Source organism: Cucumis melo, chromosome 7 (genome assembly GCF_025177605.1).
Source record: "Cucumis melo cultivar AY chromosome 7, USDA_Cmelo_AY_1.0, whole genome shotgun sequence".
NCBI lineage: Eukaryota > Viridiplantae > Streptophyta > Magnoliopsida > Cucurbitales > Cucurbitaceae > Cucumis > Cucumis melo.
In genome coordinates, this window is record NC_066863.1 from 22,898,850 (window position 1) to 22,912,892 (window position 14,043).

A 14,043-nucleotide genomic window follows, 5' to 3' on the forward strand; every position below is an offset into this window, starting at 1 on the left:
AAAACAATTAACCATAAAAGATAAAAGATAATCTATTGATGATTTCGGATGTCGTAATCAAATCATAGGAAGAAAATTGAAAGTCTCCTACCTGGAGCCATATAGCCATGAGTGCCAGCAACATCAGCAGAATGTAAAGCATCAAACTTCAAAAACCTTGCAGCCCCAAAATCCACCACATGAGCTTCAAAATCCACGTCCAACAAAACATTCTTCGTCGTCACATCATAGTGGAAGATCGCCGGAACACAGTCATGCATGATGCAAAACACAAAAAGTTTTCCACCAGAAGCATATTCCATCACCAGAGCCAAATGGGTTGGTGTTAAAATAACCTACCAAAAGTTTAAAACATCAAAATTCATCTTAAATTTGTTCTTCTCTTTTCATAATATTTATAAAAAAAAAATTACTAATCAAATACCAAAATTATTAGAAGAAGTAAACAAAGAAATTAATAACTGAACTTACCTCCTAAATTGAATTAAAGGAATTGAAGGAAGCCTGAAGTAAATGAAGATGATAGATTAATGGGAAGTGAAGTACAAATTTGAATGAAGGAAGCCCTAAGTCGTAGTAAGGAAGTAACTGTGACAATTGGTAATACATCCGACCGTCGTTCGTCGTGGGTTACTGACCGTTGTTCGCCATGGGTCACCAACAATCATTCGCGTGGGCAGTTCAGCTTGGTATGGGTCAACGTTAGTGTGGGTCACTAAAGAACTTCTGTGTGGCCGACCGTCAACCTCCATGGGTCACCATCAACTTCTGTGGGTCACCATCATCCGATGAGAAAACATAAGGGTGCGTTTGGGGGAAGGGTTGATTTAGAGAAGGGTTAGTGTTATGATAAACCTAATATTATGTTAAACCTAGTTTTATCATAACCTTTGTTTGGGGGAAGTATTTAGAAACGTAGTTTTATGATAAGAGGTGTTTGGGGAAAGGGTTATGTGGGAAGGGTTATGATAGTGTTATGAATAAGATGTGTTTGGGAGAAGGATTATGTGTTGAAGGGTTATGGGGATTTTATGATAATATGTGCTTGGAGGAAGGGTTAGGTGGGTAGTTTTATGGAAATTTTATGATAAGATGTGTTTGGGGGAAGGGTTAGGTTGGTAGGTTTATGTGGAATTTATGATAAAATTTATTTGGGGAAAGTGTTATATGGGTTGGGTTAATAATTTTTTTTATGTAGTATAATATTTTTTAAATTAGATTGTAAATATGATAAAAAAATTTATTGCATACTCTTTTACAAAAGCGTCGAACCCGTCTTATTGCAAATAATTTATTCTATGTGTCATGTCCAATTTCGAATTAATTTATGAACATATTATGAAAAATTTATTAAAAATCATTATTTAGAAATACAAATTCATTGTTTGCTATTTGTAAGTAGCGATAGCGACGTTCCCCTATTTTGAACATATATAATTACGTGGTATAACGTCTGCATGAAATTTTGAAAGTTTATCCAATTGCAAATTTAATTAAAAGCTTATCTACATCGGTTATGAATTGTTTGTTACGAATTTGCAATTTTATTTTACTAACTTTGTAACATAGTTTGACCTCTCATTTATATGTTTGAATTGATGGTGGTAAGGTGTGATGTAAATTGGTATTTATTATGAAAAGTATGATTTTACGTTAGCTAATTTGAAAAATACATTAGTTGATTATTGTGTTATATGTTAAACATTCCCGTTATACTAATTTACTTACATTACATAGTACTTAATTGCATGATATGAAGATAGATGAAAGTTGAAAAACATATTGATCTTGCATATGTAAAAACTACGTAAAGAAGATATTTAAACTACATAATGTATACACATTAGAAACCAAATGTAGTTTAACAAAACGTTCATAATAAATTCATACAAAACCCATAAAAATAAATTACAAAAAAAATATTGAAGTTCGTAACAATAGAAAATGAATTACAATCCTTAGTGTAAGTGACCATAATATATGAAACAAAACAATTGAATGCCTACAAACGGCAATTACAATAATAGTACCTCTTAGAAGAGTATACTCGTGAATGGTGAGATCCTGCATAAGATAAACATCATTGTTAACATTTGTACATAAGAAAGAATATAGAAGAAAAAATATTTGAAAGAATATTACGTATACATACCTTCAATGACGACCAATACGACCCGAAATCAACATTGAATGACTAAAGGCATTAATACTCAACATGGAAAGTTTAAGAAAATGCTATTTTTTTTTTAAATTGATAGTTTCAGGGTTTTGAAATCCATTCAACATAATGAATGAAATTCCATAGTAGTAGAAACATCAAAAGCGAATGGAAAAAAGACAAAGAAGCGTATAAGGTAAACATAGCATGTAAGTACATACAAAAGAGTGCCTAATTGAGGAAGTATGAAAAGGCAGAAACACAAAGAAGCGTATAAGGTAAACATAGCATATAAGTACATACAACAGAGTGCCTAATTGAGGAAGTATGAAAAGGCAGAAACAAGACATAAACATAGGTCGCCAAATAGTGCACAGACATACATTTTCCCAAAGAGGATATTCATGACAATTTGGAGGCCGCTATATTGAATACAATTGAGACAAAAATAGACAATAGATATATGTGAAAAATTAAAAAAAAAAAATTGCATAAACCAGATTTCATATAAACCAAATCAATGAATGAAATTGAGCAAAAACAATTTCAAAAATCTATCATCGATTGACTACTCATCATCGGCTGTGTTTTAAAAAGAGTAATGAAATTGAGCATTACCTCCCTACCATGCTCGGGTAGAACCAATTGACGGCGAAGAGAAAGCATCAAATATGTTCTACATCAGTCCAGGGCAAGGTCGAACGGCATATTGAACACCGAGCGGCAAGGAAGGGTTGCTTCAAGGGTAACACGCACATGCGTGTTCACACAGAACACGCAAAGAAATTCGAAAACGGTTTCGGTTTGGAGGCAGCGCCAGTGGAGGGTCGCCTTCAACAAACCCCAATCCGTTTTCAAAAGTGAGAGAGACGGATGAGAGAGATCAAGATCGGCAACTTCCATTCCGTGTATGAAACCCCTTTTCAAAAATAAGGGGGATAAGCGGATTTTCGGGCTAAAAGAACAAAAAATAAACAAAAAAATATGGAAGCTTGAAGCTTTCAAGAACGTAATACAGACAATAATGGAAGGCAAAAGTGAACAAAGCTGAAAAGAAGAAAAAAATTTCACCAACAGAGCCGCAATGACGGAGGCGTAAACACGGAGGCCTTAATCGAACGTAATACACGGTTGAAAGAAGGCGAAAACAGGGAGGCGAAAGTGAAGCAAGAAGATGAAGCGTAAACACCGTTGAAAGAAGATGGCAACACGGGTTGAAGGAGACGGCAACACGGGTTGAAGGAGGCGCAACACGGATTGGAAAGAAAATTCGGCAGGGGGATTTCAAAGAATTTTTTTTATGAAACCGGTTTATGGAAACCCTAAAACTAGGGTTTCCATAAACCGTGGGCCAAACGGGGGTTAGGGTTGGGCTAACCCAAGCCCACAATGCTAACCCTAACCCCAAACAGCCCCTAAGGGTCTTGTGTGGTCAGCCGAAATGAGCAGATCATGGAAAGGAAATGGGCTTTAGGGATTTCTTTTTCTTGAAGATGAAAAGAAAGGGGAAGAGAAAATTAGAAATATATATACTAAATTATTCAATGAAAAGTTGGAGTGAAATTAAGAGTAGGGGAGAAGTTTTAGTTTCCTTTTTTGCTTCTGTTGCTATAAATCTTCAAATCAAGGAAAGTTTAATATTCAAAGTCTTCGATCTTTTTCTTCAGAGGCTCAATTCTTCCTTCAATCCAAAGACTTCTAAATAAATGGCAAATGTCATTATAGATAAATTTCATGGGTTTTTAGGTGGATTTGGGCTTGGACCTATTTGCCTGTTGGGCTTGAACTTGAATCCATTTTCCTGTTGGCTTGAGCTTGGACCTTTTTGCTTGGTGAACTCGGGCTCGTGCTCACTTGTTTAGCAACTTGGATCCATTATTTCTTTGGCGCAATTTTTCGTCTGGAACTAAATTGAGTTGGATATGAAAAAACTTGACTATCCAAATTCAATCAAAATATAATCATCGTGATGTGACAGTTTAATTAGCCTAACAAATTTTTTTCATTTTTCTTTCTTTTTTCTTTTTAATTTATTTTTAGGTTTCTCTTTTTCATTTTTTTCCTTTACATCATTTTTAGTTTCTTTTCTTTTTTTTTTCTAAAAGAATTTTTTTCTCAATTTTTTTTTACTTTTTTACTCATTCCTTTTTTTACCCTCTCTTTTTTTTTCCTTTTTCTCACTCTTTTTTTTTTCTTTTTTAGTTTTTCTTTTTCACTAATTCTTTTTGTTCTCTCTCTTTTTTTTTTTAACGTAATAACTTATCCCACTTTTTTCATAGGAGTGAAGAGGAGTGTGCAGATGGAGCGCTTGAACAAACTTGAAGATGGAGCACACTAAGCTTGATTGAAGATGGAGCACACTAAGCTTGATTGAAGATGGAGAAACAAGACCAACATATCGACTGTAGTACATGGAAGGGGATGATCCTATCGACTTCAACCGCATTAAAGATGAAGATGATTCTATCGACCGCAACCGCATTGAAAATGAAGATAATGATCCTATCAGTTGAGACCGCATTGATGATGAAGATGATGATCCTATTGACTGAGACCGCATTAAAGATGAAAATGATAACCGTCTCGACTGAGCTGCATTGAAGATGAAGATCATGATCATCTTGGTTGTGCCTCATTGAAGATGAAATTAATTGAAGACAATGATCTCCTTGCCCACAAACCACCTCCCTTACCTCTGGACCCAAATATAAAGCTCACTCTAAAGTGAGAAAGTTGTTGGCATATGCCACTTTGTACCAAAGGCTCATTGGAAGGTTACTTTACTTGACTATTTCTTACCCTAACATTCATTTGTAGTTCAAAAACTCAATTAGTTTGTAGCGTAAGCCTCGAAAGTTCCATCTTGATGCATCCATGTCTCTACTTAGATATTTAAAAACCTCTCCTAGTCAAGGCATTTTTCTCAAACACGTATCTTCTTTTCAACTAAAAGCATACTCAGATACTGATTGGGGTTCATGCCCAAACTCGAGGAAGTTTGTCTCTTGTTTCTAGGTGCTCCTTGAAGAGTCCCTAATCATTTGGAAAGCCAAGAAAAAATTCACCATCTCTAGATCATCAATAGAGGCTGAATATAGCGCTTTACCTGCAACAACTAGTGAAATTATGTGGATTGGACAACTACTCAAAGACCTTTCGATCTTCATCTCATCCCTTTCACTAATACATTGTGATAATGAGGATGTCATCCACATTACTGAAAATCCAATATTCCATAAACACAACAAAACATATAGAAATTGAATGTCACTTTATTCGAGATAACATTGTTCGAGGCTCCATCAAATTACTCCCAATTCATTCATAACTACAACTGGCTGATATTTTTACCAAGACACTACCAACTCCTACTTTTAGATCCTTAATTTCCAAGATGGGAATTTTTAATCGTCTCTTCCATCTTGAGGGAGAGTTTTAGGACCGTTGGTTATAGGGTTGTTATTCAGTTTAACCATCTTGTTTATTCTGTTTACGTGTAACCACCTCGTTGCCGATATATTAGCATTTCTACGGTTGAATAAAATAAGCAAGTTTTATTTACTTGTCTTTCCTAACATATCCCTATTTCTAGATCTATCCATACTCTTTAGAATATATGCATTGCATGAAGTAATTAGTTGAAAAAAACCATAAATTAAAATACTAAGTATAGAAACTCACATTAAATTAAGACATATATAAAGTGCCAATGCCATCAACAAATGAAGAATATTCTTCTAATTAATGGCATGAAAGCCAAACTATTAAACATATAACAAGTCAATATAGAGTTGTTAGGTTTTTAGAATTTCTTTGAAAGATGTCTCAAAACGACTCTATAAAACCCCCCTCATCCCCTCTCTAGAGCTTCATCAGAAAACAAAACAGAGGATAAACCCTAAAGTCCTCCATTGTTGTTTTGTTTGAAGCTTAGCTTTTGAAATTTAGGTATAATAATTACACCATAATGAGCAAGTTAGAGGAGTTGGTTTTGTTAGACTTGTGGATGAGCCCTTTTGCAATAAGAGTGAGATCGGCTTTGGAAGAGAGGCATAAAATATGAAGCAAAAGAGGAAGATTTGAGCAACAAAAGCCCTTTGCTTTTGGAAATGAATCCTATTTACAAGCAAATCCCTGTTTTGATTCACAAAGGGAAACCCATTATTGAGTCTTCTCTCATTGTTGAGTATATCGATGAGGTTTGGAGTAGTGATGGTGACAAAACGTATACCAATTTGCTTCCTTCTCATCCTCTTGAGAGAGCCCATGCTAGGTTTTGGGTTGACTATGTGGACAAAAAGGTACTCTTTTCTTTTCTTTTCTTGTTTTTTTTCTCTTGCCTCTATTCTCTTTTTGCCTTTAAGTTTATAAATTATTAGTAGATCAATTCTATTATATGTGGGAACATATACTTGGAAATCTTAGAGGGTGTTTGGGGTTAGGGTTTGGGCTGTGGGGTTAGGTTAGCCCAACCCTAACCCCCGTTTGGGCCCAATGTTAAGGAAACCCTAGTTTTAGGGTTTCCTTAACACGATTTCACTCTTCCCCTTTGAACGGCGATACGCGTGTTCGTGAATCCGGTTTCGTCCTTCAGCGCAATCCGTCTTCGATTTTTCCTTCAAACCGATTTCATTTCGTCCTTCAGCGCAATCCGTCTTCGATTTTTCCTTCAAACCGATTTCATCTTCTTCTCAACCCTTCTTCCTCGATATTTTTTCCTTTTTCTTTCTTTCTGTGATCTCCCTCATGGAAACCATGTTTCGTTTCGTCTTCTCCCTCAAGTTTTCTAGGGTTTGTGTTCGTTCATCGAATGTCCGGTCGATTTTGGTTTTTTCCGTTTCATCCTTTAATCCATTCGATCGTTTCGTCTTCTCCCTCAACTTTTCTAGGGTTTCTGTTCCTTCTCTTTTGTCTGGTCGATTTTGGTTTTTTCCGTTTCATCCTTTAATCCATCGTTCCTTTCGTCTTCTCCCTCAACCTTTAATCCATTCTGCCCTTGCGTTTTCGCGATGAAACCGGATTTCGTTACGCCGAATCTCTCTCTAAATCTCTCTCATCCGTCTCTCTCACTCCGAAAGGGCTTCTGTGTTCGTTGAAGCCGACGAATTCGTTGGCTCCGAACACGATTTCCTTTTTGGAATCGTGGGTTTTGGCTCTTTCAAACCTCCTTGCCGCCGTGGTTCGTTTATGCTCTCGGGTCCTTCGATTGGCAATAGGACAGATTCTTCACTCTGCCATTGGAGCTTGGTAGGGAGGTTTGGAGTTCTCAATCCACTTTTTTTTTAAAGCCGATGATGAGTTCGAATTTGTGCTGAATTTTTCTGTATTGTTTACCAATGTGTTATGTGTTCTGTATTGTTTACCTATGTCTTGTGTGTTCTGTATTGTTTACCTATGTCTTGTGTGTTCTGTATTGTTTACCTTTGTGTTGTCTGTTCTCTATTGTTTACCTATGTATTCTGTGTTCTGAATTTTTTACCTATGTGTTATTTTTTAATGAATATATGTAGTTCCGGCCATGATGAGTTCGAATTTGTGTAATACTAAATTTGCAATTCTTGTCTTCTCTGTATTTTTACCAATTTTCTTACAATTGTTGTTTTTTTTTTTACAATTGTTTTATTATTACCTCTCTGTGTACAATTGTTTCATTTTAAAATTTGTTACATTCTTTTTCAATTCTTGTATTGTTCTCTATATGTATTCTTTGTATTCTTTTGTCATGTCTTATTGCTTTACTGTTGTCTCTTCCATGTCTTTTTAGTGTATGGATTTGACTTCACATTTGGTTACAAAATTTATTTCACTCTTCTATTATGTTTTATTGTTCTGTTCATTTACTTCCATTTACTTTAATTTACAAAAATTGGTTTGTCTGTATTGTTACATTGTTAATTTATTTCTCTGTATTCTTTCTGTCCAGTGTTGTCTCTTCTTCTTTTATGTCCAGTGTTGTCTCTTCTTCCTTTCTGTCCAGTGTTGTCTCTTCCATGTTTTTGTAGGGTATGGTTTTGGTATAGGTTTCAGTATATAGCCTTTGACTATGCTATGCTTTATGTCAGTTGTAGCAGAGAGATAGGGCCTGTATTTTATTGATAGTTGGCTGTACTTTGCTATTTTGGTCTTTATATTTTTGTTGACCTCCCTCCAAGTCCTATCAACTTGCCCCATCTTTCCCCTATATATTGCCACCTTTCCTCTTTTGATTCACTGCATTCTTCTCCCTCTTTGTATCATCTCTGTGGTTCTAAGTTATATTTTGTAAGTCCTCTTCTTCTTTACTGTTACCATGTATCTTTTGTACCCTCTATCTGCTTGTAACTTATCTTTTGTATTCATTACCGTTACCATGTAGGTTGTCTCTTCCATGTCTTTTTAGTGTATGGTTTTTGCGATATGTTTTCTATACATTTCTGTCCTTTATTTCTTTTTCTATAACTATGATGGAATTCCATTCATTATTTTGAATGGAATCAAAACTCTGAGGCTACTAAATTAAAATCAATCTTATTTTTACGGTTTCCCGATTGAATCTTCATTTGGAGTTTAATTTTTCGTCCTAAAAAGGTATGTATATTTAATTTTTTTTTCATACGTTTTTTATTGTGTTTTAATTACAAATAATAATCATATTCTTCTCTTATGTAGGACGTTGCGACGAAGGAGTTCGAAATTATTTGAAGAGGTACTCTTGTAATAGTCGTTTGTAGGCTTTGATAATGTATTTTATTTTTGTTCATTTTTTTTTCGGTTTTGTATAATTTTATAATTAACATTTTGTATATAGAACATTCGGGTTAATTTTGTTACATAATGTATCCTTTTAATTTTCTGTTTTTTAACAAATTTTTTTCTATATAGTAATAAAGTTTGTACAAATGTGTTTGAAGCTTTGAAAATTTAGTACACACGTTCCAAAGTTTAATCACATTTTTTGTTTTAATAATTTAGTCCAAAGCGTTTTAAACATAAATTCTAACTTTTATTTTTCTACCAACAAATAATTAAAAAGTCTAATAAAAACTATTGTATATACAATTGAGAGTTCGTGGCCTTATAAAAAGATTTGCAAGTTGTAAGACCTAATAAAATGGACATAGGTTGAGAAAATAGAGATACAAAAACTCTCCAAGGAAAATGTATTTATTTCTTTCATAAAAAAACATAAATGATATATTATTTATTTCACTTCAAATATTTGGTATTTTGTTAATTTATATTTGAAGATCAAATATTGAGATTAGTAATTATGAGCAATATAGAAGTCATAAAAAAATTCATATACATTCTAAATAATTTAAAATTAGTTAAAAATATTCTCTTCATCTAAAAATTAATTTAGTTAAAAAATATATATACATTGAAAATAGGTTTTTTCCTAAAAAGAAAAAAGAAAATAGGTTATGTAGCATATTGTGACATTAAAGAAAGAAAATAAATGTTGGTGATTTTCAAACATTTTTCCTATTCTCCATTCTAATGTTCTTAAGCCTCATTTAATACCAATTTTTATATTTAATTTAAAACTAATGAAACTTCAACTATTTCTAAAGTTATTTTATTCTCACACATTTGTATGAAATTGTATTTTAACCACAAACTTATTAATATGTTTTCACCACATACTTTTTTCTTTTATTTTAACCTTCTTTATGTTTTGTTGAATTTTTTTTTCAACCAATTTCATTTCTATTTTTAAAATACTTATTTTAGAACTAAAATAGATTGTAAAAATTGTTGAAATAACCTTTTTTATTGTTCGGTTTTCAATGTTCTCGTCAGTCATAATCTAATTTTTTTGTTCTATGTTTATAGTTTTACTAAATATGGATATTACTAAGTTTACATATCTTTTCACAATATATCGATATTGTACTAATTTAAATAGTACATGTTTTTAGGGAACTTTATATACATTGTAATGGATGAACAAACACTTATTGGAGTTCTAACTGCATTCACGTTGGCCCAACGTCAGATTTTACTGACGTTGGAGCTATTAATGAACAACAATAAGCGTCTCCCACATACACCGCCCGATACACGCCATAGAATTAGGGAGCTTGCTTACTTTCGCATGATACACGAGTCAGATCTTGTGTGTCGGCAAAGCACGCGGATGGATAGGCGAACATTCGCAATTCTATGCCATTTACTTAGAAATGTCGCTGGTCTTTCTTCAACTGAAATTGTCGATGTTGAGGAAATGGTAGCAATGTTCTTGCACGTCCTCGCTCATGACGTGAAGAACCGCGTCATACAACGAGAATTTGTACGCTCCGGTGAGACAGTATCTCGACATTTCAACATCGTATTGTTGGCTGTTCTTCGACTGTACGAGGAGTTGATAAAGAGACCTGTTCCGGTAACAAGTAACTGCAATGATCAACGTTGGAAGTGTTTCGAGGTGGGCATCGTAGAAGTTCACTATAATTGACCTTTAGGTACATCGCAGTTAATTCATCGTGTTTCTTTCAACCTGCAGAACTGCCTTGGCGCGTTAGACGGGACGTACATAAAGGTGAACGTCCCCGCAGGAGATCGGCCTACTTTCAGAACGCGTAAGGGGGAAATTGCCACAAACGTTCTTGGGGTCTGTGACACGAAAGGGGATTTCGTTTATGTCCTCGCCGGTTGGGAAGGATCTGCAGCAGACTCGCGGATCCTACGTGATGCGATTTCACGAGAAAATGGACTACAAGTGCCAAAGGGTATATCTTGTTTATAATAAAACACCGTCGCTTCCTACTTACCTAATTAAAGTTCATAAACAAACCATTTAATAACAGGATATTATTATCTGTGCGATGCTGGATATCCAAACGCGGAGGGGTTTCTCGCCCCGTACAGAGGCCAGCGGTACCATTTGCAAGAGTGGCGTGGTGCTGCAAATGCGCCAATAAATGCAAAGGAGTACTTCAACATGAAGCACTCCTCCGCAAGGAATGTTATTGAGCGCGCGTTCGGTGTTCTAAAGGGTCGTTGGGCCATTCTTCGTGGAAAGTCGTACTATCCCCTGCAAGTCCAGTGTCGCACCATTCTAGCATGTGCCTTGCTTCACAATTTGATCAACAGGGAAATGACATATTGCGACGACGTTGAGGACGAGGACGAGGGGGACTCCACGTACGCAACGACCACCGCTTCAGAAGACATTCAGTACATTGAGACAACAAACGAGTGGTCTCAGTGGCGCGACGACCTAGCCGCATCGATGTTCACCGATTGGCAGTTCCGTAACGCTTAGCTAAGACAAATTTAGATAACAAGTTTTTTATGACTTCGTCGCAATTCTATCGTGTCTAACATGTACTGTAAAAACTAATATGGCCTGTTGCATATGTATTGTACGCGTGCCATAATTTGTATCATGCCTATTTTATTTTGGAGTTTAATGGTGAAATTACTTATGTACTGCATGTATTTTTTCTAATTTCTGATTCTCAGTATGTCAACCTCAAATCGTGCCCCGAGACATGTTTGGACGAGGGAGGAGGAGGGGACTCTTGTGGAATGTTTAATGGAGCTAGTGTCAATGGGGGGCTGGAAATCAGATAATGGTACATTCCGCCCAGGATACCTTGCGCAGTTGGTACGCATGATGGCAGAGAAACTACCTGGATGTCAGGTACGAGCAACAACTGTAATTGATTGTAGGATCAAGACATTGAAGCGAACGTTCCAGGCCATTGCCGAAATGCGGGGCCCAGCGTGCAGTGGCTTTGGGTGGAACGATGAAGAGAAATGTATCGTTGCGGAGAAGGAATTATTTGATAATTGGGTTAGGGTATGGAATATAATTTAAACGTGACACAACGTTCACAATTTACATTTAGTAAACAATTTTTCAATTAGTACTCATACGTCATATTTTTTTGTTGCCCGCAGTCGCATCCTGCAGTGAAAGGACTCCTGAACAAACCATTCCCGTATTACGACGAGCTTACATATGTATTTGGTCGCGATAGGGCGACCGGTCGGTTCGCTGAGACATTCGCGGACGTGGGGTCTAACGAGCCAGGTGGCGGATATGACAGATTTGATATGGGGGATGGAAACGAGGACTTCCCGTCCGTGTACAGCCAGGGAGTTGACATCTCGCAGGACGATGTACGTGCATCCCGACCTTCTCGCACTTCAGAGGGTAGGACCGGATCAAGTGGATCGAAGAGGAAGAGGGGAAGTCAGCGAGACTTCGAGCTTGAAGCGATACATCTGGCGCTCGACCAAACAAACGAGCAACTCAGGCAGATTGCGGAGTGGCCAGCACGCAACCTTGCAAATGACAACCACGTGCGCACGGAATTTTTCCCCATATTGCGTGAGATGCCAGAACTTACGAGTTTGGATAGGGCATTATTGCAAAGGCATCTTTTGTCTCGTATGGACGACCTTCGGGGTTTCGTACTCATGCCTGAGGATGAAAGGGAGGGATTCTGTAGAGTCCTCCTACGAGACATAGAGAGATAGTTTCTGTTTGTAGTGACCTGTGTTGCTTATTATTTCCTTACGTTTTTTCTGTATCATGTTGACTATTTATGCATTTTCTATTGTCAAAAACTTCTTTTCTTCATTGGTAATGTTTATTTTAAATGAAAGAAAATAGTCACAATTTTCCAAAAGCGTTATAACGGCTATTTATATAGGTTTAAAATTGGATGACTTCGCTATCGCCGATTAGAAATATTGAATAATTTTTTTATCTTTATAAAAAATTAATTGTAATAAATTTATCACAATATGTTCACAAATTTATTTTAATTTGGGCAACTGTATGTATTAATTTAATAACATTACACATACAACAAATAAAATAGGAGAATAAGACGGATTCGAGGATTTCGTAAAAAAATATGCAATAATTTTTTATGATATTTACAATTTAATTTAAAAATATTATACCACATAAAAAATTAATTAACCCAACCCATTTAACAATTATCCAAAATAAAATTTATCACAAAATCTACATAAACCTACCCACCTAACCCTTCCCCCAAACACATTTTATCATAAAATCCCCATTAACTCTTCCCACCTAACCCTTCCCCCAAACACATATTATCATAAAACTACCTTTTTAAACCCTTCCCCCAAACAAGGGTTATGATAAAACTAGGTTTAACTTAACACTAGTTTTATCTTAACACTAACCCTTCCCTAAATCAACCCTTCCCCCAAACGCACCCTTAATATTTGAACATTCATTTTAATTAAAAAAAGAAAAAGAAAAATATGAAAGTATAAAGTTGTAATTTTCTTTTAACATATTTGGAGATGGAGCATTATAATGTTTATGATAAAGTTATGGATTATGATATTAGATTTATCCCATTGGAAGTAAGCTTTGGAATAGACATAAGACAAAAAGAGGAGAAAGAAGCAGCAGCAAAGGAATTGTTGGAATGCTTTAAGCAGCTAGAAGCAGAGGTTGGAGATAATTAAGACTATTTTGGTGGCCAAACATTTGGGTTTATAGATATTGCTCTCATTCCATTTTACAGCATGTTTCCTTGCATTCAAATTGCTTGGAAAATTGGACTTAGAAGTTGAATGTCCCAAGATCCTCCAATGGGTTCAAAGGTGCCTCCAAAGAGAGAGTGTTTCAAGGAATATGCCTACTCAAGCCAAGGTTTACGACGTCGCATTAGAATTAAATAAAAATAATAAAATTAAATGTGTGAAAATTAAATGGTGAAAAGAAGAACTTTTTGAAGAAGAAGAAGAAGAAGAAGAAGAAGATGTGATGTTAAAACTTAAAACTTAAAAGGAGGTGTCATTAATTGAACTTTTGTCCCCTAGTACGGTGCCGTATTAGCCCTGTCAACTCTTCTGTCCACATTTCTGTTGCTCCATTAAATGCCATTTCATTGCTTTTTCTTTAA

At 35.5% G+C, this 14,043-nt stretch overlaps 1 pseudogene; it reads left to right on the forward strand.

Moving 5' to 3' along the window:
* Positions 1-5,971: 5,971 nt before the first annotated feature.
* LOC103493246 (probable glutathione S-transferase) lies at positions 5,972-14,043 on the forward strand (annotated as a pseudogene).